The following is a 23,634-nucleotide window of genomic DNA, read 5'->3' on the forward strand; positions in this document are numbered from 1 at the left end:
CATTGTTACTTTGTTTGTTTACATGTTATACATGTTTACTTTAAATATCCTACAAAATATATATATATATATATATATATATATATATATATATATATATATATATATATATATATATATACTAGACCCACACACCCCCCTTTATTTTTAATAAATAAAAAAATTAGTAATAGTAGTCAAAGACATTACGATATATTGAAGTATTTCTGAAAATATAAATGTTATACAAGAGTTTTACACTTACCTCACTAAATCTAGTAGAAAAAGCTGTAATAACATCATCACCGACTAGTAAAATATAAAAATTTCTTATGAATACGAAGTTTTTGCTCAGACAACCGTCGAACAAGAAAACTAATCCGTTGGCGTGATTCTCGCAGCGTGTTTGGGATTCACGAGCTTCAGTTTTTTTAATTAAAATTTAATTATATAGAACGTACTAGTTTCGATAATTTATTCTGTAATCTCATGTTTATGATAATATCGAACATTTAAATGCTTGACAGGGCCCAATCTTTTTCAAATTCGTTTTCTAAATTATTTTAATGTAATCTGGACATCAACAGTTTTGCTTGTTAATAATTAATTCCATATGTATAATTAAAAATCATTATATTAAATTATATTACGTTTATCTTGGATTGGAAAACACGACGAAGCAAACCTTAGATAAAAAATGTTAAACAATTACTTCTACCAGCAATTATTAACTAGTGGGTGAAATTGCATCGAAATTAATCAAAGGTCTCTCCTTCCACATTTATCTTAACTGCGTTTCTTTTATTTCATTAATTTTTTATCGCTTTTGCGCCATTAGATATTTAAGTATCCGGTGGAACGGAGGCTGTCCCCCTTCGAAATTCTAAATGTAGCGTTCGTAATAATATTAAATGTCCTTGAAATCCAATCAGTGGATCCCTCCCAATACGAATATGGAGGGTTTTAATTAAACTAAAGCCGACGTCTGAGAAGACGAAGTATCTCGGGTCTTCACGCGCTCGATTTTTAAAATAATTTGGGTGGTTTTTTTGTTACTACGGTGTTCAAGAATATTTTAATTATCAGTTCATGTTTGGTAATTTAATATTTTGATAATATTGCTTATTATATATATATATAAATATATACCTTTGAGTTTTTTTTAATATATTTTAAATTGTCCACCTGGGATATGATACCAGAGTGAACAGCTTAGTCCAAGAAGGAAGTTTATTTTTTGTTTTATTTTACACTGTTGTCTTAAGACATTTATATCTTTTATAATTACAAACATATTACATTCTTGGCCTGTGAGATTCCCACCCCTGGCTACAAAAAGCAGAACGGCCGTGACACCTTAACCACTACCGGCAGGCCTAATAAGTTATTATTCCTACTAACTTTTGTTGTCTTTCCCCTAACAATTGCGATATTATTGGATTGAATCCAGGCTTATTTTACTGGCGAAATTAGCACTTCCTTTGTAAAGCGGTACTTCCCTAGTAATATTTAGAAGATGAGTTATTTGATGTCATTTATTAAGTTATAATTATTGTATTTTTATGTCATTATATCTTTTATTATTATAAATTTATATTATTGATGAAAACTTGCACATCAGACAAAACCTTTTGGAGTATGTTATTTACTCCAAAGTGATTGTCATACTTTATGTAATTAATTATTTGCCAAAAGGGTACTAATAATATATATGTATTAAGTTCATCATTGATATAATATCCTTAAGCAAGTGTTATGAAGAACTAACCACTCTTCCGGGACAAGACTAAAAATTGAGTTTTACTGTCAAAGTTGACTCTTCTTTGAACTAGGTACTTCCTCGGTAGTATTTAAAATAGAAGTTATTTGACGTCACTTGAGAAGTTATAATTATTATATGTTTTAGGAACAGATATTTTTAAAATCAATTTATTATTCTTTAAAATCAAAATTCATACCATACAATTTAAATGATACATAAAAGCTTGCACACCAGACATAACCTTTAGGAGGGTGTTAATAATATTTCTGAATTAGGCTACCATCATTTATATAATACATTTTATTAAAATGTCATGAAAGACTAACTACTCTTTCTGGATAAAATGAACTGTTGAAATATATAATTGAGAAAAATTTGCATCCGGCTAAATTATCTTATATTAATTTAAATGATCTATCAATAATATAAAAATATTACGTACCAATTCAGGACCAAAAAGAAACAAACGCTATGTGAAGAATATATTTAGGAGTATTTTTATAATTCTCCGTGAATTTCACCGTCGCTCTATAACTAATATTTTCATGGGAGGAAAAATATGTCATTTTCAAGCAATATAACTGATACTAGAATATAATCTTAACTAATTCCGATTCGTATTGCCATTAATAAGGGTCCAGATGCAAATATTGCCAATTTTCTGTTGTTTATATCACTTTTTATTTTCCCAAGGTCCAATTTTAACGTATTTTAAAAAACTGACTGTTGTACTTTTAACTCTTCAGGATAATTTGTTCTGGAAATATGTGAAGACTGACAAAAACGAAGCTTTAAATAACGGTCCCGCTTGGACTTCAGTAAAGTCAGATTAATTTAGTATAGCATCATGAGTATTATACGAAGTACCTGAACGTTTCTATTTATCGATGATTGATGATTTATTGCAGCATATTACAACATAACAAATTAGCCAATGATGAGGGGGAATATTATATAAAACATAATTTTGTTCTAATTAAATTGTATAATAATTTCAGTAAGAAAATCAATTCGTTCTTGTCCAAACTTAATTATTAAGTAGCTTTATGAATTGTACCGCCATAAAATATCGAAACATAATAGTACTGGAAGGAAGTGTGAAATCTTTAACAAGTAGTATCAATCACAATTCGTTCTAATGCTCCAAAACTGTCATAAAAAAACCGAAACATATTAACCGACCAATAAAGTTATCATCCATATAAACATAACAGCTCGTAAAGACATCATAAACGTCTCCCTCTTCGCCGGTCGTCGTTCTTTCTCTTTTCCTTCGGCTAATTCGGTCCCAATTCGAAACGCCGAGAATACCCGTACGCTAAAATGTCCCGAGAATCACTCAAACAGCCGACAACAGCAACGAAGGGTGGGTAGAGAACCGATGGTGGACGCATCACGTGTGCCTGACAAGGACGGCGGCATGCGGGTGGGGATACGGGAGCGAGAGAGAGGGAACGAGCGGCGTGCGACGTCAGAATACGCTGACAGGTCGCCGGTGCTGTTCGGAACCGTCTGGCCAATGAACGGACAGTATTAGGCGCGCGGACTGACGAGGCATCAGACATACGCGATAGTCGAGTCGGCCGTGCTTTTGAAATTTGTCGCGCGCGTGATAGTTCGCGAAGTTAGACCGAAACAAAAAACACCCGGGTTTTCTACCGCCACTACGATTGAATAGAGTTCTATATACCCCGCGTTCAGATAGAACGAATGTGTTTGTTATTAGTTGGTTTGAAGTGTGGCAATGAAGCCAGTGTTTTGAAATAATATTTTTCGGAATCAATGGACTGTCACAAACAAATATGCCGTGCTTTCATTTCATGTTAACGTTGGAGGTGCAACACTATCATGATTCCGAACTCGCTGATTAATATCAACCAAAATGCGACATGTAATTTTATATTAAGGTAATTTTATTAATATATGCACTTCAATCAAGAATGCCGTGTTATAATCAACATACACCAATGTGGTATAAATTGTTATATTACGTATGTCTGATGCCTAATCAAACTCAATATAAAAATAAACATACTATCCCCCATTTTTAATATTAAAATAAGTATGGATACATCATAAAATTGCGCCAAATTACCACTAATAATAATCAATCAATTATATCTCTAATTGATGATACATCAGCATCTTAAATAAATAAACTAACTCCGCAAAACAAACTGTTTGATGTTACTGTTCCTATAAAACCAAAAGGAAATCCACGAGAACAGCTGCTTCTAACCTCTATGGAATATAGCGAAATTAATTAAAACAAAAAACAACTACATCAATATGTTCTGCGTTATTCAGTAAAATAATTGAATATACCCTGTTGGGTCAAGCTAAATTAAATAAAAAAATGCGAGTAAATTAATTGAACTGTTTTGGTCCCCTGTGAATGAAAAAAACCGCCTATTTTACATGAATTTGTCACGGTATTATATTGAATACAATGGCTTGAAAATTAAGCATGATATAATAAACTAAACAACCACAACATTAATAAGGCATCTTAATTATCTAATAACCAAAATAATATGGAGAACAATAAAATGTTAAAAAACAATGTTATATTAGCAGTTATTTTATTTTAATAACTCAATGGATTTTGACAGGTTTAAAAATTAGCCTGTTGAATAACTAAATTCACTAAATTTTGGATTAAGTTCAAAACCAAAAATTTTATGAAAAAAATGGATTATTCGCAGTTTAGTCATCAATGAATTCTATCTACTTTATATCAAATTAAGTTCACAACAATTTTAATAAATTATTTATTTAAGTGACTTTAAGTTAAATATTGTAATATATTTTATTTGTACGAACTGTGTTATTATTAACAAATATATATATATATATATATATATATATATATATATATATATATATATGTATATATATGAAAGTGACAGTGGATTAATTGAAATGTTCCCGACCACGTTGAATAAAAAATGGAGTCACCCAAATGAATTTTTCACGCTGTTACGGCGATTATAATGGCTGGAAAATTAAGCATTATATAATGAACCAAACTGCAAAACTACAAACAGGTTTTTGTACTGTCAACTGTTTTACCGGTCGACTATATGAAACCTACATATGTATATGTTGTGTACATTCTTTTTGCGCGTTGGAAAATAACGTTCGAAACTCGAAAATAGTGATAAAAAAATGAAACTCCGACAGAAGAAATTAATCGTTAAAATCGATCGGGAATCGGTACTTATCAGAGAGAGCTTTGGAGAAAAAAAGATAAATTATCTGAAACAGTGGCAGAGCATCAAGGATATCTTGATTAAATCAGGTGTCGCTCGTTGGGTCATTACTGAAGACGTTTTGTATCTTCCTGACGTTTTTTTACCTGTGCCGGGGTCCTATCTTGACGCTTAAAGGTTCTGTTTTTCGTTATTGGGAAGAATGCTGATGGATTTTTTAGTGATTCAATTATTTTTTTGTCGGGATGGAGATATAATGATTATTATGGATTAATTTATTTAAGTTTTCTTATAATTTACTACATGTTATTGTGATTCTTTACTTAAGATCAATCGTATCTGTTTTGACATTTTAGTTTCTTCAAATCGCATCTCTATGATCACAATATGTTTCTTACAACGTATCATTCAACTACAAATTATACGGAATCATCAGAATATATATCTTCATGTATCATGTCTCATCTATCTGTCTATCTACATATCTATAATTATCTACAATGATCGTCCTACAAAAAAGGCTGATCTAAAGATTTACCTAAAGTTACATAGAATTGTTATGTCATATTATATTTTAATAATTATACTTAATTTAATGAACCATATTGCTAACAATATTACCACAATCATATTTAAACCATTATAACTTGCAGTTGAATTCTTCAATTTCTTTGTCATTTTGTAATTTAAATTTTAACCTTCAATTACAAATATAATTCTCATACGTTGACCTTAATACATTTGTTGAAAGTGAAGATTACAATTTGAACATGATACAAATTATTAAATCGCATAGTGTTTTATTAATAATCGCAATAATGATATTTGAAGTGTATTTATGATATACTAGAATAAATAAAGGCTGATCAAAAGCAACTAAGTTAAAGTTAGCCAGAATTGTCATGTTATATTATATTTTAATACATGTATTTAAATTAATAAACCAGGTTGCTTACAGTATTGCCAAATTGATTTTTTAATAAGAAATTAAACGAATTTTATAAAGAAAGTCAATAATATTTAAAACATTATAACATGTAGTTGAAATCTTCAATTTCATTGTGATTTTGTACTTTAAATTTGAATATTCCTTGAACATTGCAATTTGAACATTTCTGGTCACATAGTATTTTATTAATAATCGCAATAGTGATATTTGAATTGTATTTATGATATACTAGAATAAAGTCTGACCATAATCAACTAAAATAAAGTTACCCGGAAATGTAATATCATATTATATTTCAATAATTATAATTAATATAATAAACCCCACTGTTAACAATATTATCATATTGATTTTTTAAATAAAAAATTAACGAATTTTGTAAGCAATATCAATCATAATAAACTGAGAAAAGTTTTGGATTTCTGCTTGTCTATTATCACCGATCTCACATACATCAGTTTCAATATTTTATGTCATTTCCTTAATCAAAACTATCAACAGTTATAAGTAAATGCAATTTCCTTTAAACTAAATAATCAAAGCACAACTTTTAAAATATTTTTAAAACTGTAACAGATACAATTGTAAATTCCTAAAAGTCCGAATATATTATTGTTAATATCAAGAATATAAAATAATATCAATAAAAATGTAGAAATTCGAAGAAATAGAAGGACGTCTTCCCGTCAGCCATTCGGTTTTCCTCCCCCATAGGAAAAAAACAAAAATAGGCAGATGTTCCAGGCCGCTCATTCGTCATTCGCGCTCATTCACTAACACATGTGGTCTTTCTCACCGATATTATTCGAAACGTTGTTACATCCTCGCCCGTTTCCCTTGAACCGACTGTCCCTTTTACGTGTTAAAAGAATGAAATAAAAGAAATTTTTTTCTATGGGTCGTCCTTACTCTCCCAGCCTAACACCTACTGATTTCCTGTTTCACTAAACGAGAAGCGCTTTTAATTTAAATATATAATATCAGCGATTGGTCGGTAAATCATCGAGTAATTAAGTGTTTGACAGTTTGCGACTTGCGAATTTCTGTACAAGAACGATCGGGTTTGCATCGAAGGCCGGAGATGCATATGCAAATACGGCTGGCTGCCACTCTAAGCCGTCTAATCATCTCTGAAGGGGAACTTTTTTGTCCACATCGTAAATCATAGTTGTGTATTTAGTGTATTCATGTGTTTCTAGGGGTATATGGTCATAAATATTCATTAGGTCGTCGCTCCGTCCTCGTTTTTTCACTCCACGGTATTTTTCATTGTTACATTTCATTAATTCGGTTTGTTCCTTCGAGGGGACGCACTCCCGAGAAAACCGAATCCGTTGTCAATTAAAACATTAATCTTGGTATTTGATTTCAGTTTATATTAACCGATTTTTCGATACTACTATATAAAAAGATACGTCCTTATTTTATAACTCGATGGTATTTTGTCTACTAGTCTTTCTAAAACTGCTATGTTATATAATATTGTTTAAATATATTAGATGTGTGATGTTTCGTTCCATCATCACCTAAAATTAGTTCCATAAGTATACTAATGCGAGTTCTTTCACCAAAAAGGTGACGATGTTCGAAAAGTTAATGGTTCTTTAATCAATAGTGCGCGTTTTACTCTTATTTTACTACCATTTTTGACATTAATTAATTTCTCGATCTAAAATTGTGATTATGTATGGATTTACAGCAATTAATTTAAAATTATATGGTCCCAATATTTCATCTTCATAGAACTTCACGGAGATTCTAAAACAATCCGGAGGATAGCATTAGGCATCATTATTGGTTTTGCTTTTGTTACATATGATATTTTATCATATTTTTATTTAAAATAAGTTTATAATGTGATGTAAATGTTGATAAATGTACCTTCCGTGTACCAGGTATCTGAAAATCCTGCCCTATACTAAAATGTACAAATTTGTTGGAGAATATTATGCATCGAATATTATTTCTACATTGTAACTATCTATGAATGAGATAATAATTAAATATAGTAATCACTAATTTTAATTGAGATCACTCCAAATTATCGCAGCTTTAACAAAAAAATCATAACATGTGTATTTAGTTTTTCTGTACAGCTTTCTAGGGCATTTTGAGCATCTCTGCATCATGTTAGGCCTTTTTGCAGGAGGTTCTTTTATATTTTCAGAATAATCTTCAAAGTATTTACTGATACTCTTGCGAAAGTCTTTTGGAAAATTTCCTCTCAAATTTGTTTTATTTTTCTCTATCCTATTATTAATGATTTGTATAATCATACCATGTATTCTTACATGATTGCGTAATGCAAAAATGATTGTTAGTGGCCAGCGTTTGAAATTTCTTGAGACATCAAGCTATGCTTAAGTTGTCGACTACATCAACACCACTTTCAGTCTGTTTATAAAACGTTATCACAGCTGGTTTTTGTTTACTTCTGGTTGTAGAATCAATTTCTTTGTCATGATGTATTGACGACATCAGATGTATCACTTTACGTGACTTTGGAACATAAGGTAATATAGTTATATATTTTTGATATCCAAAGATTGGTGTATTTAGTTCTCGACTTGGCGGAATACTATTAGTTTTATTAGCTCTTAAAGTACCCGCTACAGTAATCTCCATTTTTATCAATATAATATGAAGCCTTTGTTTGACGCGCAGTTCGGAAAGCGGTATGTCGTCAACACTGTCCGACTCACAGCAAGGCAGTTCAGCATCGACTTCGCTGTCTGTATTACTTTAGAAGCTCAAGTGATCAGAATCATCGCCAGATTCCTGATCAAAATTCACAACTTATAACTCCGTATCATTTTTTTCGCTTAAAAGTACTCTATGTATCTCTCAACTCCGTCAATTGCGCTATAGTCTATATTTTGAAAATATCTGTAACAACTAGTAATAAATTATACAACATACTTCTTTAACAACGCGGTGTACGAGGTGGTGTGTATGATCCGCTTAACCTGCTTGGCGGTAGCCATATGATTAAAATCGCAATCGGAGCGGCAACGTCGCATCTCCGGCTACTCAGAACGTCTACCATTGCGCTTTTTAAATTATAAAACAGTTACCAATTTTAGGGACTCGGGAGTGTTATATCCCCCATGGTACATCGAGGGTTAATTTACCAAAAATGTGCATAACTTTTAAAACAATTGAACATACAAACTGCCATTTATTACCTCCTTGATTAAAATTAAAATTAGTATTATTTATTGTAAACTGCGGCGTTTTGATCATTTTAGATAACTCTAAATAAAGCCTGCTGTCGTGAATTGTGAACAACCTATGCCAGCTGTCACTATCAAGTAGCAATAATGGCCTCATTAAATTCATTATAATGAAAAGCATATTTATTTGATCAAATCTATCTGTCGTTGGTTCTGGTTGTTACCAAAAGCGTCTTGATGCAAGTGACTCGTCTGAATCAGTTAAAAAAATGTCGTATGCCATATCGATCCGGTTAATCATAAAGCGCTTCGGGGTCGCGAAACGTTTCTACTAATTAAATTCAGAGAACGTAAGCAGGACTTTTTCTTCAGATGAACCATTTAGATATCCGACCTGCAAAAGCTGTTTCTTTTACGCCCCTCCCTTCCTCTCTCTCTGTCTCTCACTCTCTTTATATACATACAATCTTAGATGTAGCCCAAGGACCGAGAGGTAATGTGGAAATATCAGATTACCATCTTGGAAATGGCCACGTTTATGGAGAGTATGGTAATGAGATATTTTTCCCTTGGTTCGTCCATTGGTTGTTATTGCGTTTCTTTTTATGCGCGCGGTTAATTTATTTGTGAGTTAATAGGGTCATTAGTTGCGACAAATTTGTTTATTTCTCGATGCATTAATCACCGTGGGGTATTGTTTAATGCAAATGACTTTAATTGAGTTCACTGAGGTTTGGATTAAAATTATAACTGTTACCGTTCGTTTTTACTATGTTTACCGTCCCCGTTTTTTAGCTCTATGATCTATGATTTATTGTAACAAAATGTAGGCACTTGTGAGTAAGTTCTCTCTACATTGCAACCCGGTATGCTATCCATTCTATCTAAACACTGTTCGCATACAGTTTATGATGGTAATATACACACTCCAATAATACACTTATGAATTTCCAGAAGTTTATAGTATATAAGCTTCACAAATAATAGTGTTAATGAGGATTATATATGGAAAGCGCTATCGATTGAAACTGAGCATATAAATGAGCTTTGGAAAATATGTCTTACAAGTACAAGTACGACAAAATGATGTTGCAACATAATAATAACCAGTGATAGCTTGCCCAGGCCTTGAAAATCAAGGTAAAAATTTGGAAATAGAAAATGTTACGACAATATTTATCAGACACTCCCACCAGTATTACTTATTTCGAAAGATGTTGTAATTTGAAAACTTATTACATAATAGCAATAGAGACGAAGGTTCAAGGAGCAACATGTTGCGAATCTCTTTGCTTCAGTTGACTCAGATATTATCCAACTTAATTCATACTTGTTTTACTTGATCGCTATAGTAAATAGCTTGCTAAAGCGTCATTTCCAATTTTGTACGTTATAAGAGCATTGAATAATAATAATTTATTTTACATAATAATAAGCATTTATTTTCGAAAATTACTAAGACATATTTCGGGGCTAGTATTAACGCTGAATATATGTGCAGAATATTAAATTTCATAATTCATTAGTAATTAGGTTAATTCATATTACGTGTCCGCCAAATTCGCTTATTAATTTGTTCGTACTTAATTAATAAATCAGTCAGTACTAAAAACGTAGACGGATATTGGCACATTATATTTTTATTAATATAAAATTTAAACAAGTATTTCATTTGAATAGAACATAAGGAGTCGATATATTTTATAAGATAAATAAAAATGGTAATAATGATAATAATGGTTATTGTTGTTAATTATAGATTGCAGATAGTCAAAAAATAATTGTGATAGTCCTGAACAGTTTTTATTGTTGGATATTTTCGAATTTGAAATCCGTTTTGATTTTATAAAAAATGAACGTATATTTCGAAAACGAAAATACTTTTATATATAATAAAATAAATTTTGAGCAGATATGAATTTGTTTATTAGTAGTTAAGTAGTATTACAAATTTTGAAGTTTTTTTTAATAAATAATTAATAAATCAGTCAGTACTAAAAACGTAGACGGATATTGGCACATTATATTTTTATTAATATAAAATTTAAACAAGTATTTCATTTGAATAGAACACAAGGAGTCGATATATTTTATAAGATAAATAAAAATGGTAATAATGATAATAATGGTTATTGTTGTTAATTATAGGTTGCAGATAGTCAAAAAATAATTGTGATAGTGCTGAACAGTTTTTATTGTTGGATATTTTCGAAGAAATTTTGAGCAGATATGAATTTGTTTATTAGTAGTTAAGTAGTATTACAAATTTTGAAGTTTTTTTTTCGATTATCGCCAAATATTAAACAATGTTCTTAACTATTTATGGACTAAATTAACTAATTTAACACTACATATTATGCTAGATGACTCTTATTTTCTGTCTGTACACGCTACTTATTTCTTCGTAATCCTATCTTTTCCCAGCCTCTTCTATATAATTATGCGACCGTTACATCTAATTGTATTAAGGACATTCATATTTGATGCTATATTACGAAATAATTATTTTCCTAACATCTGGAAAGGTGTTCAGATATTAATGATCCTCAAACAAAGGAAAACACCAGAATATGCCACCTCCTATCGGCCTATAAGTTTTATTATTACAGATAATCTCAAAAGTTTACCCAGAGGGCAAGGGCAGATTGTGGAGCTATTAAGAGTAATAAAAAAATTATTTCCACGCCAGAAAACAAAACTAATAATGTTGAGCAATAAAAAGCATTACATAGTGTTTATCTATGTTTTTGCAGTATATTTTTTAAATTTATTCATTGTAGATGGAATAGAATATTCATAGCTCAGACAGGACATCTCGTGAGTCATGTGTTATTTATATATTTTGCACTAATATAAATATAATCAGTTCAATGTTTGTTCATAATTTATTTATTTACCTTCTTTGGTGATCTGTTAAAAAAACTGACACTTCTTTGTTCATCTTTTTGTGAAAGATCAATATTGAATCAACAGACCATTGTTCTTAAAATAGTACAATTGAAGACATTATAATTCATTGTTTATGCGCAGATGCAACAGTTTCCTGTGGGTATATTAAATATGCGTTTAAAATTGTTCCCAATTATGTATATTACGGATTCAGCTTTAAATAAGAACATGTTTATTGATATATTCTCTTATTGGAAAGCACTTTTGTGCCTTTAATCGTACTCTGCTCCGCATCCTCCGACCGTAGCTGTAAAATAAATTAGTACGTCTTTAACATTCATACATACATACATTAGCAGGTGATTTCGATTTATCTGTTCTTATTTACCGCTCGCGAGGCCGAAACGCCGAAGTTAATGCGAATCAAAATCCTTTTTCATCGAAGACATCTGCCGCGTTCCTCCGCTGCCAAGAACAAAAAAAAAAGGAAAAAGAGAAACGAAAAAATAACGACCGCGCCGAAATGTAATTGAAAGATGCGAATGCATCGATAAAAACGTGTGTTACGACGTTAGCGGTGTGCGTTCGCCGAGAGTGTTGAAAATATTTACGGTATTTTGAATAATGCGTGATAATTAACTTTCGTTCCCATAGTATAATGATTTATAAATTAATTCAACTTTGTCGGGGTATCGGGTGTGATATTTTTTTAATTAGGACCATATTTCATGGAAATTGGGCTAAATATTAATTATTAGTAGTATTTTTTGACATTTACTTCCATGGATCTAAAAAACATGGACTATGCACTGAGTAATTTTAATTGGTTAATTAGTCATGTGTTCTAGGCAACAAAAAACCTTTCGCGTATCATGTCGAGTTGGTTAGAAAGTAGTTTCTGTTTTACGTTATGTAATAAATCTTATTTTTCTCTATATTCATGAAATTGTAACATACTATTTTTCGAGCATTGCACTATTTGTGAAAACTAGATTGAAGATTCTATGAACAGGTTTATATAATAACCATATTTAAACAATTTTTACTTTCAGACCATGAGATGTCTATTTTCCCACAATAATCATTTACACTGGGCTCGGCCGTCACTGTTTTTTTATTTTAGTTGTTCTTGAAGTTGTCTAATTCTTTTCTATGTTAATTTTTCCAAAATGTTGATAAATTTTTCAACAAAAAAGTACAACAAACATTTCGAGTGATGCAACTTTTGTTATTGTTAAAAAAAATGGATAAAAAAGAATTTCGCGTGTTGATAAATTATTGCTTTTTGAAGGAAAAAAATACAGTTGAAGCAAAAACTTGACTTGATACTTTATACTTGGATTGGTATGCTAAGTTTGGACATGGTGAAATGAGCACCGAAGACAGAAATGAAGCAAACACCCAAAAGAGATTGTTACCGACGGAAACATTTAAAAAATCCACAAAATGATTTTGAATGACCGTAAATTGAAACTGAATGAAATAGCAGACATACTAAAGATATCAACTGAACGTGTACATCATATCAATCACGAATATTTGGGTATGAGAGAGCTCTGTGCAAAGTGGATGCCGCGCGAGCTCACTTTTGACCAAAAACAACGACGAGTTGATGATTCGGAGCAGTGTTTGAAAATGATCAAACATAATAAACCCGAGTTTTTGCGTCGATATTTGACAATGGATGAAACATGGCTCCATTATTTCACTCCGAAGTCCAATCGACAGTCATCCGAGTGGAGCGCACACGATGAACTCGCTCCAAAGCGTGGGGAAACGCAAGAGTCGGCTGGCAACGTTATGGCGTCTGTATTTTAGGATGCACCTGGAATAATTTTCATTGACTATTACATAGCGTTATTGGACCGTTTGAAGGACGAAATTGCCGAAAAATGGCCGCATTTGATGAAAAAGAAAGTGCTGCTTCACCAAGACAATGCACTGTGTCAAAAATCTATGAATTGGGCTTCGAATTGCTTCCTCATCCACCATATTCTCCAGATCTGGCCCAGCGACTGTTCCAGTTCTCAGATCTCAAAAGAATGTTCGCTGGGAAGAAATTCGCATCGAATGAAGTGGTGATCGCCGAAACTGAAACTTATATTGAAGCAAAAGACAAATCGTACTACAAAAATGGTATCGAAAAGTTGGACGGTAACTATTATCAATGTATCACCCTTGAAGGGAGTTATGTTGAATAAAAAAGACTAATTTTGCCAAAAAAAAGGGTTTTACTATGGTAGGCTTTTCAATTGGCCTGTTAAAAAGAAAGTTAGCTTAAATGCCATTGTTGTAATTGACGCAAAAAATCGCATAGCTCACGGTCTTTTGCTTGGTGGGTATCTAAAGTGTTGATGTTAAATAAAAGTCTATATAATAAATTAGGTTCGCTTTTGATGATGGCTGGTTGCATCGAAAAAAAGAGACCTGCAGGAAAAAAGAAAGGAAACCTATTAATTTTCGTGCATAGCTGTGCTATTTATGCCCCGATACCGACCACTAAATCACTCTCGTATTTTTGGACAGGGACCAAAATTTAATGTAATGCGGCCATTTTTCTCTGGCCCGGGTCAACTGCTGCAATAAGAAACAAAATTGCATTTTATTAAATACGTTGACAACGTAATGCATCTGTAGTTTTCCCATATAAAATACATCCAGTGTGCCATGCTAGCGAAAGGACGTACATCATCGTTTTTGTTTTTTTTTTGGTTTAGTTGGCGTTGCCGTTCTAATGGGAGACGACGGAATAAAAATGGAACGACAACAATGGCGGTGTTGGGGACCGACACAGAAATGTCTGCGGTACGCTAAAATTGAAATTGATAAATTGGCCAGTAGAGGGAACCTCGTCGGCTGCACATCCAGTACAGGGATTCGGGATTTTCCGACTCTGAAAGTGGCGAGAATGCGTCAAAAGTCCCTGAAGGAGTTATATGTGCTTCGGTTTTAAACACCACTCTATTTTACATTGTGTCTCAACATGAATGTCTTGTCAACATTCAGTTACTTAAAATAAAATCTGTTTCTTTACAAACCGATGAATAATCTGATAGTTTGAAATTGAAAATATAGAAAAATAAAAATGAATTATGTGGAAGTATTTATTTTGTCTACATTTTCTCATGAGAGCACAGTTTTCTTCGATATATATATATATTGTATTGCTTATTGTACATTAACATTACTTATTTTATGCCTTATTGTTCTTGATTACACGTTACAATACAATGAAAAGTTAATTATAATATTTAAAACTGACGCCTAAGTTGCAATCAGCTTTTGTTGACATGTAAATAATTCATTCATAGCATCTCATTCATTCAAACCAGTTCAAATTGGTTTATAAAACAATAAAACATCCAAATGAATATCATAAATATTCAATTTTAAAACAGAGTGATTTTAGTATCTTATATAAAATACTACGTGTCCCAAAAGAAAATGTATATTTAACCGATTGATTAGCTCTTATACTTAGCTTATTAATACACATAAAACACAAATATACTTGAAATAAATTATATTGATCTTTAGTTTTCAATAATATAAGGGCTGATAATTCTTAGTGCATATACATCGCAGCAATACGACTGATGAAGAAGTTTTACGTTAATAAGCACGTGTCTACCAAGACAAAATAAACATTTAATGCGGAAACAGTGTGTTAGTAAAAGCTTAAAATGGTCAAGTGACGTTACGTTACGTCAAGTTAACGAACTCAAGCCTCTTAGAGATATTCTGGAGCATTAATTCTTGCTATCTATCTATGCGTATTTACAGCAGTTATGCATTTTAGTGTTGCCAAACTTATTGTCTTTTTCGAGTGTAAAAAAATGTTGGGATTACTATTTCAAGTGAGGAAAATTTCACAAAACTGTTGCAGAATAACCGCTTTTATAAAACTCCGACTAACATACCGCTCAGCAGCATATATGCATGTTCGGTCATTCCTGGTCTCCCAGTGAGTTTACGAACAAGATTAGTTTAATAAGTTTATTAAAACAGCAAAAGTATTACGTATTTAATGAACAATTAACATAGAGCATTATCATGAAAATAAGTATAAATTATTATAGTAAAATGTCATCATTTGACATTTATGTTAAATGGTATTAAAATACTATTTGCTTGAACAAAGGTAGCAAGTTAGTATAATGAACATTTGTTATTTGTTTAATATAATATGCCTTTTGTATTTGTAGATGTTCGAACATACCAATGGTAGATGTTCAATGAATTGAGGGTTTGAAGGTTTATTATTATCAATTGTCTTGAGCAGATAAATAATAAAAACCTTGAAAAGATATATAATATATACATATATTGAAACAAGTGAAATAATATAAACACTATAATAATTAAATACAAAATACTTCAACATGAGAAATCAAAAGAAGTCAAAATATACCTATATATATATATATATATATATATATATATATATATATATATATATATATATATATATATTCTTCTGCAAATCATATAGCAAAAAATATATTTTGACTTATGTTTACTGAGTGTAATGTAAAATGTTATCATTTGACATTTATGTTAAATGGTATTAAAATACAATTTGCTTGAACAAAGTCAGCAAGCTAGTATAATGAACATTTGTTATATGTTTAATATGCCTTTTATATTAGTAGATCTTCGAACGTACCAGTGGTCGATGTTCAATGAATTGAGGGTTTGAAGGTTTATTATTATAAATTGTCTTGAGCAGATAAAATAATGAAAACCTTGAAAAAATATATAATATAAACATATATTGAAACAAGTGAAATAATATAAACACTATAATAATTAAATACAAAATACTTCAACATGAGAAATCAAAAGAAGTCAAAATATACCTATATATATATATTGTTCTGCAAATCATATAGCAAAAATATATTTTGACTTCTTTTCATTTCTCATGTTGAAGTATTTTGTATTTTGTTGTATATATGTGTATATGTGTTTTGTATGTATATATATATATATATATATATATATATATATCATATAGCAAAAAATATATTTTGAGTTATGTTTACTGAGTGTACAGCTAAGAAAGTTTTGCTCTGAGTCTTATGAGTCACATTTTCCTGAAGAATGCATTTTAATTAATTGCTTGTCTCTTTCTTCTCATTTAAGTTAATAATCTTATTTTCTTTTTTATTATTACCCAGTTCGTCATCAAAATTTGCAATATCATGTCAAAGGCAATTTACATATTCATATTATAAAGGTATACGATGTTATTAAAAATTTATATGGATTTGCTACTTCAAAAAAAATCCTTTCAGACACTTTGAGCAATGAAAAACTATCTACATCTGCTTTTTATCTACTGTGTATCTAAAGTAGAAAGGACTATAAAATAACTTGTGCAAGTTATTGTAGTAGAATATATCATAGTTACAAGTGCTGAACATAGTGATTATAAAGTTTACCACCTATAAATACACCCGTTCGAAATATCCTTGAAATTGAAACAGCATATGGACAAAGAAATAAAATGTATCGAATTAAACAATGTCTGTCTTCCCTGTCTTATCTCCAGCAGCAATCAACAGCGATAGACCACCAGAACAATAAAAAGAACAAAAAATTAATGGTATTAAAACAGAAGAAAGCCCAATCCGTGTGGTAATTGCACGCCAACACAGCAAAAACGAATCAGTCCGACTAACAAATCACCGCAATTAGTCGGCAATACGTATATATTACGTCAAAATCCATGCGTGATTTCCTTACAAGTTTTTTCCCTACCGCCAAAGCTTCGTCCACGCCGCCCATCCCCCACCACTGCCGTGCAAAGCTCAGGGCGAACCCACCTGATGGCTGTAACGGCCCTTTGACATGCGAGTCCCGTCATCGCGCTATACGAAACCAGTGTCGTAACACACATATTATTATCTAACATTAATGTGGCATAAACTCAAATATTTCAACATGAATAATGTTGAGGAAATGGTGAATTCACCGGGCCGGCCGATTTATTTCCTGTTAATAACGTCACTAAAAACACTTTTCTGTATTAATTGATAGTATCATACTGTATAACGATGGATTTACTTCACGAACATTTTTCGTTGTAGTTAGCGATGAATAGTATACGTCTATTTACGTTACTCATTTTTTTTAACATCACGTTTGGGCAGTATCAATCAGCACGAGACGATTTATTTTACAACGATTAATAAAATAACGGTCGCACGCCAATGTCGTCTTCTTTTATGTCGTAACTATCACTAAGCTAGCGGTCCCATTGGCAACGTTTTCGACCGCACAGACCAATTCCTAATCTTATTATCTTAATTTCGGCATTGTAAAGTTATTATTTTAAATTAGGTTCGCTTTGTTCGGCAACGTCGGCTGACGTGCAATCCGTCCAGGACCCGGCCTTCCCGTTTGATCGATAATCGGCAAATGGGGGGCGATTTTTTTCCTTATTATTTTTGTTCGTTCTTTCTTCATAATGGGGAAACAAAATGGTGACTTCAATGGTTGATTTTCTGCATATTTGGAAAATACAAATTACTAATAACGTCTTAATGTCATAATACTACCAGATATATAACAATAGTTAGAGTTTTTGCTTAATTGTTGTTTTTGAAGTATGTTATGTTTGGTTTGAAAGCAATTGTATTGCATCAGATATTCAGCATTGAAGTGGTATCCGTCAGTAAAAGCACAAAACACCATTTTTGTCGATCTTACGTTTCATTCACAAAGAACAATATCAATAAGTCTTGGACCTGAACAGAAGAGGAATCTTAATATTATTTGATGCCCTAAGCTTAGATCCTCAGTCTGTGTGCAGTACTTCCCAGTGGACATTTGGTGAAACTGTATACTTTCATGTAATTTTCTGTGCCAATATTATGGAAACACATTAACGACAATTTGTTGCAAAATTACCACAAGATTGGAGCCCGAATGTCTCTCAAAATAAATTTTCTGCATTCACACTTTGATATTTCCCACAAAACATGAGTAACAAGAGCGATGACCAAGGAGAGTGGTTGCTCCAAGATATAACGAAAATCTAAAGGCGATACCAGAGACTTGGAGACGAAGGTATGAAGAGCGATTTCTATTGGATCCTAATGCGTTAAATAAATACCGAGAAGTATAAACTCAATTCAATCTCTGTCCTTTTATAATTAATACTTTTTAAATCAATAAATAGCCTTTAATGCTCAAAAATAGAAAAATGATAAATTTATTGAATTTTTCTAAAAATAGAACTAATTTTGAAAAACGGGCTGCTGATTTGGATGCAGCCTCTCAATTTACCTTATAAATAGCTTTTGGTTGTCCATATTCAAACCGTGTATATTTTAGTTATTTAAAACACCGTATAGTATTTACTACTATATTAAGTGATAAAAATGTTGAAGCAAACTAGACAAGGCGTTTGAAATAATTCAGACGAATTAAGCCAGCCATATCCTTTTTTTTTCTCTTTAGATTACCTGAAATTTAACATTATATAGTACGTAAGATAAATTGTTGTCTTTAGTTTTTATAGAGGTGTAGCATTTATATAAAATATATTTAAAATTTGTGGAAAAAAACTGAATTTTTGTTTTACACATTTTTATTTCTGTATTTTATTTAACAACTACATTGATACATCCTCGTTTTCAGCTTCACGATATTTTCGACAATATCTAACCATTAAATTTATTTGGTTGTGTAAACTTAATATATTAAATTTCATTATGAATCAAGCAGGCCGGTTGTTTATTTGTGCATTTCAAATAAATGCTGATAAGTGCCAGTGAATTCGGTGAGCGGAAGAAAAGGAAGCCAGGAAGTATTATTTCCGATGATAACCATTTTTTTTGTTTTATGGTGCAATTGTGTGTGTGCTGTTTGCGTGGGAAGTAATAAATAATATGAATTTTGGTAATTGTATGCGTTGGTCGGATGCAATGTTAATAATAACAATGATTAGTACTAATTATCGTTAAATCATTGAAGTAACATGTATTTCCTGTTTTTTTTTATATATTACTCAAAGAACAAAAATTATAATCGAATCCGTGGGAGTCTATATTGTAGAGATATTGATAATGACACTAAATATTTACTGATATCACCTATATCTTAATAATTTCTGTTTGCAGTTTATAGTTTATATATTTGCAACATACTTATATATTTTGAACTTATTTGTTTTAAAACACAATGTGTGGCTTTGAAATAAAAATACTGATGTTATTACAGTGAATTAAGTCAAACTTTAATAGCGTAAATCAGTTAGTTGGTGTTAAGTAATTCCTGAATGAATTTCGATTACATAAGACATGTTTCAACTTTTTATATAAAGAGTGTAAGAATTTTAAAACGGATTATGACATAGAATTTTGATTAATAGATTGCTGTGGTGTTTTACTTCCTACTATCGAAAGCGCTGCAGACGCACATCACATAACCCCGAACGAACAATATTCCTCCATCAAGCTGCCCGCGTCGCAGCAACAATCCACCAGGCACTGAGAAAAGGTCCAAAAACTGGAGCCATCTTCTTAGATGTCTCCAAAGCTTTCGATCAAGTATGGTACCATGATCTAATATTTAAAGCGAAACAACGATTACAATTCATACTTGGACGGTAGGTCCTTTCTAGTGAGGATCGGCGACGCAATCTCCTCTCGTCGCGCGAGGTGCTCCACTGCACTATTCAGCCTTTATATGGCTGATTTCCCGTTTTACAAACTTTCGCACACAGCATTTTACGCAGACGATACCGCTTTCTTCACAACCGGTTACTGTCCCGACACTATTCGCAACAGACTACAAGTACAGTTAAACCAAGCGATAGCGTGGTACAAATTCTGGCGGCTACAGCTAACCCAAGCAAAACTCAGGCTATTCTGTTCCACCGCAAGAAGGAGCACCGCGCCATGATTCCAATGGTCAGCCCAAATTCAGCACGCTATTTGCAAAGGAAATGACGTGTACAGCTTACTATTTCCCCTGCTATGCAGAAAAAGCAAACTTCCAATTCCACAGAAAGCGACGCTGTATAAAATGCTAGTCCGTCCAATCTGCCTCAATGGAGCACAGGTGTGGTAAAAGTAACGACAGTCCCAGTCGTAACCCAAGGTCTCTGGCGCCCGCAGAACAACCATTCCCCAAACCTGAAGCGACATCACACGAAGACCATTTGGTTCTAGCTGGTCAACCTAGCTAAACCTAGTAGTCCAGTCCCGATAAACTCTCGTTGGTAAAATGGAAAATATTTTAAAAAATAGCTATCCTTTTTAATATTTAGTTATTATTTCAGGTATACATAATACCAAATATTAATAGTAATACTTACTAAAAATAAAAACAAATAATTGTGTTTTAGTGAGTGTCTATTATTAAAAGTGTTGGGTGTTAAAACAGCATATTAAGCAACGCGGCCTCAGAACTAGTCTTGTAAATCAATAATTTTTTGTTTGTAACCAGAGAAAATATTATAGTCGTCGGAACATTTTTCCGAATGCAAAAACAACGGTCTATAATCTTAGTTAATGATACCGTCTGGGGGGCATCGAAAGCATCGTGGAAAAAACGACCAAATGTTAAGGAAAAAAAAAAACGAAAAAACGAGCTCCGTTCCCAGTTCAACGCTGATAAACCCGTAGCGCTCACCATCGCCATTCGACATCTTTATGAAACACGATTCGCCTCTAACAGGCACCTCCCTAATAAGCCCCTGTCCAAATGACGTATGCTTGATCTGTCAATGACAAATGATCTCGTTCGGAACGGGGCCTATCCGAGACCCGGCCTCACCAACAACTGTTAGTTCAACGGTCCGTAGATTAAGTTACGAGCTTAAACACTGGAAGTTGACGATTTCTTAATGGCACCATTTTTATTCCGTCTTTCCTCGCGGTAATCTGGAAGGTTTTTCCGTTGGCCGGGCCTCACGGCACGGCACCTGTCAGATTTATATACCGAGCGGTGTATTTTTAACTGGATTATGAGGATGCCGCTTGAAAGATATTGATGATAGTTCGTCTGGTTGAGGCTATTTTTTTTCGTTCGTCTCGTCGCTATAACTCATTCGCTTTTTATAGTATTTGTTTTTAACTTAATTTCATTATTTTTTATGCACTAATATTACTGTTTTGCTCTATATTAAAGACTTGTAATTTATGTTATATGATTGATTAGAAATATATAGAGAATTATTTAAAAAGTGTATTTATATTGATTTATTTCGCTACCTTGGCTTAAAGATTAACCAGGTTAACCTTTAACAATTTTTATTTTATATAAAAACTGACTATAAAATATCGTTGCTCTTTTTTTTTGTTAACTACATCTTGCATTAGATATGCTTAGTACTATTTATTATTACTGTTCTCTTGTACTCTCATTAATACACAAGCAAACCGAGTATGGGATTAAGATATCAGTATGTATTTCCCAAATTAAAATAAAACTAATCTACTTACTAGCTAAAGTTAAGAATACACTTATACACTAAATAAGTTCGCGTGGTTTGGTTCGCTTCAACCTTCTGATTTCCTGCGTGTTGTCCAGTAGCTGTATTGCTTCCACTTTGCTCTGATTTAGCAATCTTATTTCATGTTTTAAGACGAAATCTTGATTGATTTGATTCCGAGGTCATCGTGCAGCTCTTTATTAGTTACGTAGCTATAAGCATTGGTAATTAATCGTAGAACAATGTTTTTTAACATTTTAAGTTAAGTTGAGAGTATCTTTCGACTAACCATAACAGTTGCTTGACTTTGGCTCTAATCTGCTCTGCTTTTTGTCTCACATGATGTTTCCAGTTTAATCTACCATCGAGAAATATTCCTAGGTATTCAACAGTTTCTGCTTGATGAATCGGGCGTCTATTAGGTTTTTGTTATTTCCCCGCAACGCAAAATCGACATGGACAGATTTGGAACTATTAAGCTGCATTTTCCAGTCTTTCAATTCATTTGTAGAAATTTCTGACTGCTGACCGTACGCTTGTACTTTTCTACAGCCTGACACATACATCTTTTGCCGTTATAACTGTGTCGTCGGCAAATGTTCCAAATACTGTGTCTATATATATATATATATATATATATATATATATATATATATATATATATATATATATATATATATATATATATAATTGAAAATCTATTTGTCCATATATCAGACTTTCCGTTTTTTTTCAACTAATGTCTCTACCAGCAGACTTTGATTTTCAACAGTTTTTTGTTTTCACGGAACAAGAAAAGTAATATCGTGCTGCAAATACACTTTTTCACGTACAAAACTTTTTTGAAGAATTTTGAACATTTTAAATTTGAATTTTGAAACCACTATAAACAACTCTGTTGTTTGGCGGAACGTAACTTAGACGGTTGTAGTAGTGAGATTTACATCTGCAGAATAATATGACGTATGCATCAAATCACAACACTGTATACTTATGACTAGTGAAGTCTGTTACAAAAACAGGACAATAAATACTGGCACACGCGGGAGATACCTATCCATGCATAATAAGCTTCATGATTAGTCGATGACTATATTCAGATCACCAACCTTCAGGAAATAAAACGATTGAGAGCAAAATTATTATATAAATTTAGATAATATTTTAATTAATTTCATTTAAAAACTAGGATGATTTAGATGATCAAGAATCACAAAAATATT

At 32.0% G+C, this 23,634-nt stretch overlaps 1 protein-coding gene across 5 annotated transcripts in view; it reads left to right on the forward strand.

Moving 5' to 3' along the window:
• Positions 1-23,634, forward strand: part of Ptl (prothoraxless) — a 295,597-nt gene that overhangs the window by 199,493 nt on the left and 72,470 nt on the right. Inside the window, exon 1 of one of the 5 annotated variants that reach the window (XM_076410291.1) lies at positions 3,277-3,648. The exons of the other annotated variants lie outside the window; for them this stretch is intronic. The gene's annotated coding sequence lies outside the window, so the exon portion shown is untranslated. Of the gene's footprint in view, positions 1-3,276; positions 3,649-23,634 lie in introns of those variants that run through there. 5 annotated transcript variants of the gene reach the window in all.

Source organism: Rhynchophorus ferrugineus, unplaced genomic scaffold, assembly GCF_030347505.1.
Source record: "Rhynchophorus ferrugineus isolate W39M unplaced genomic scaffold, kcgeb_rfMv2 rfM1, whole genome shotgun sequence".
In the NCBI taxonomy this organism is placed as follows: Eukaryota; Metazoa; Arthropoda; class Insecta; order Coleoptera; family Curculionidae; genus Rhynchophorus; species Rhynchophorus ferrugineus.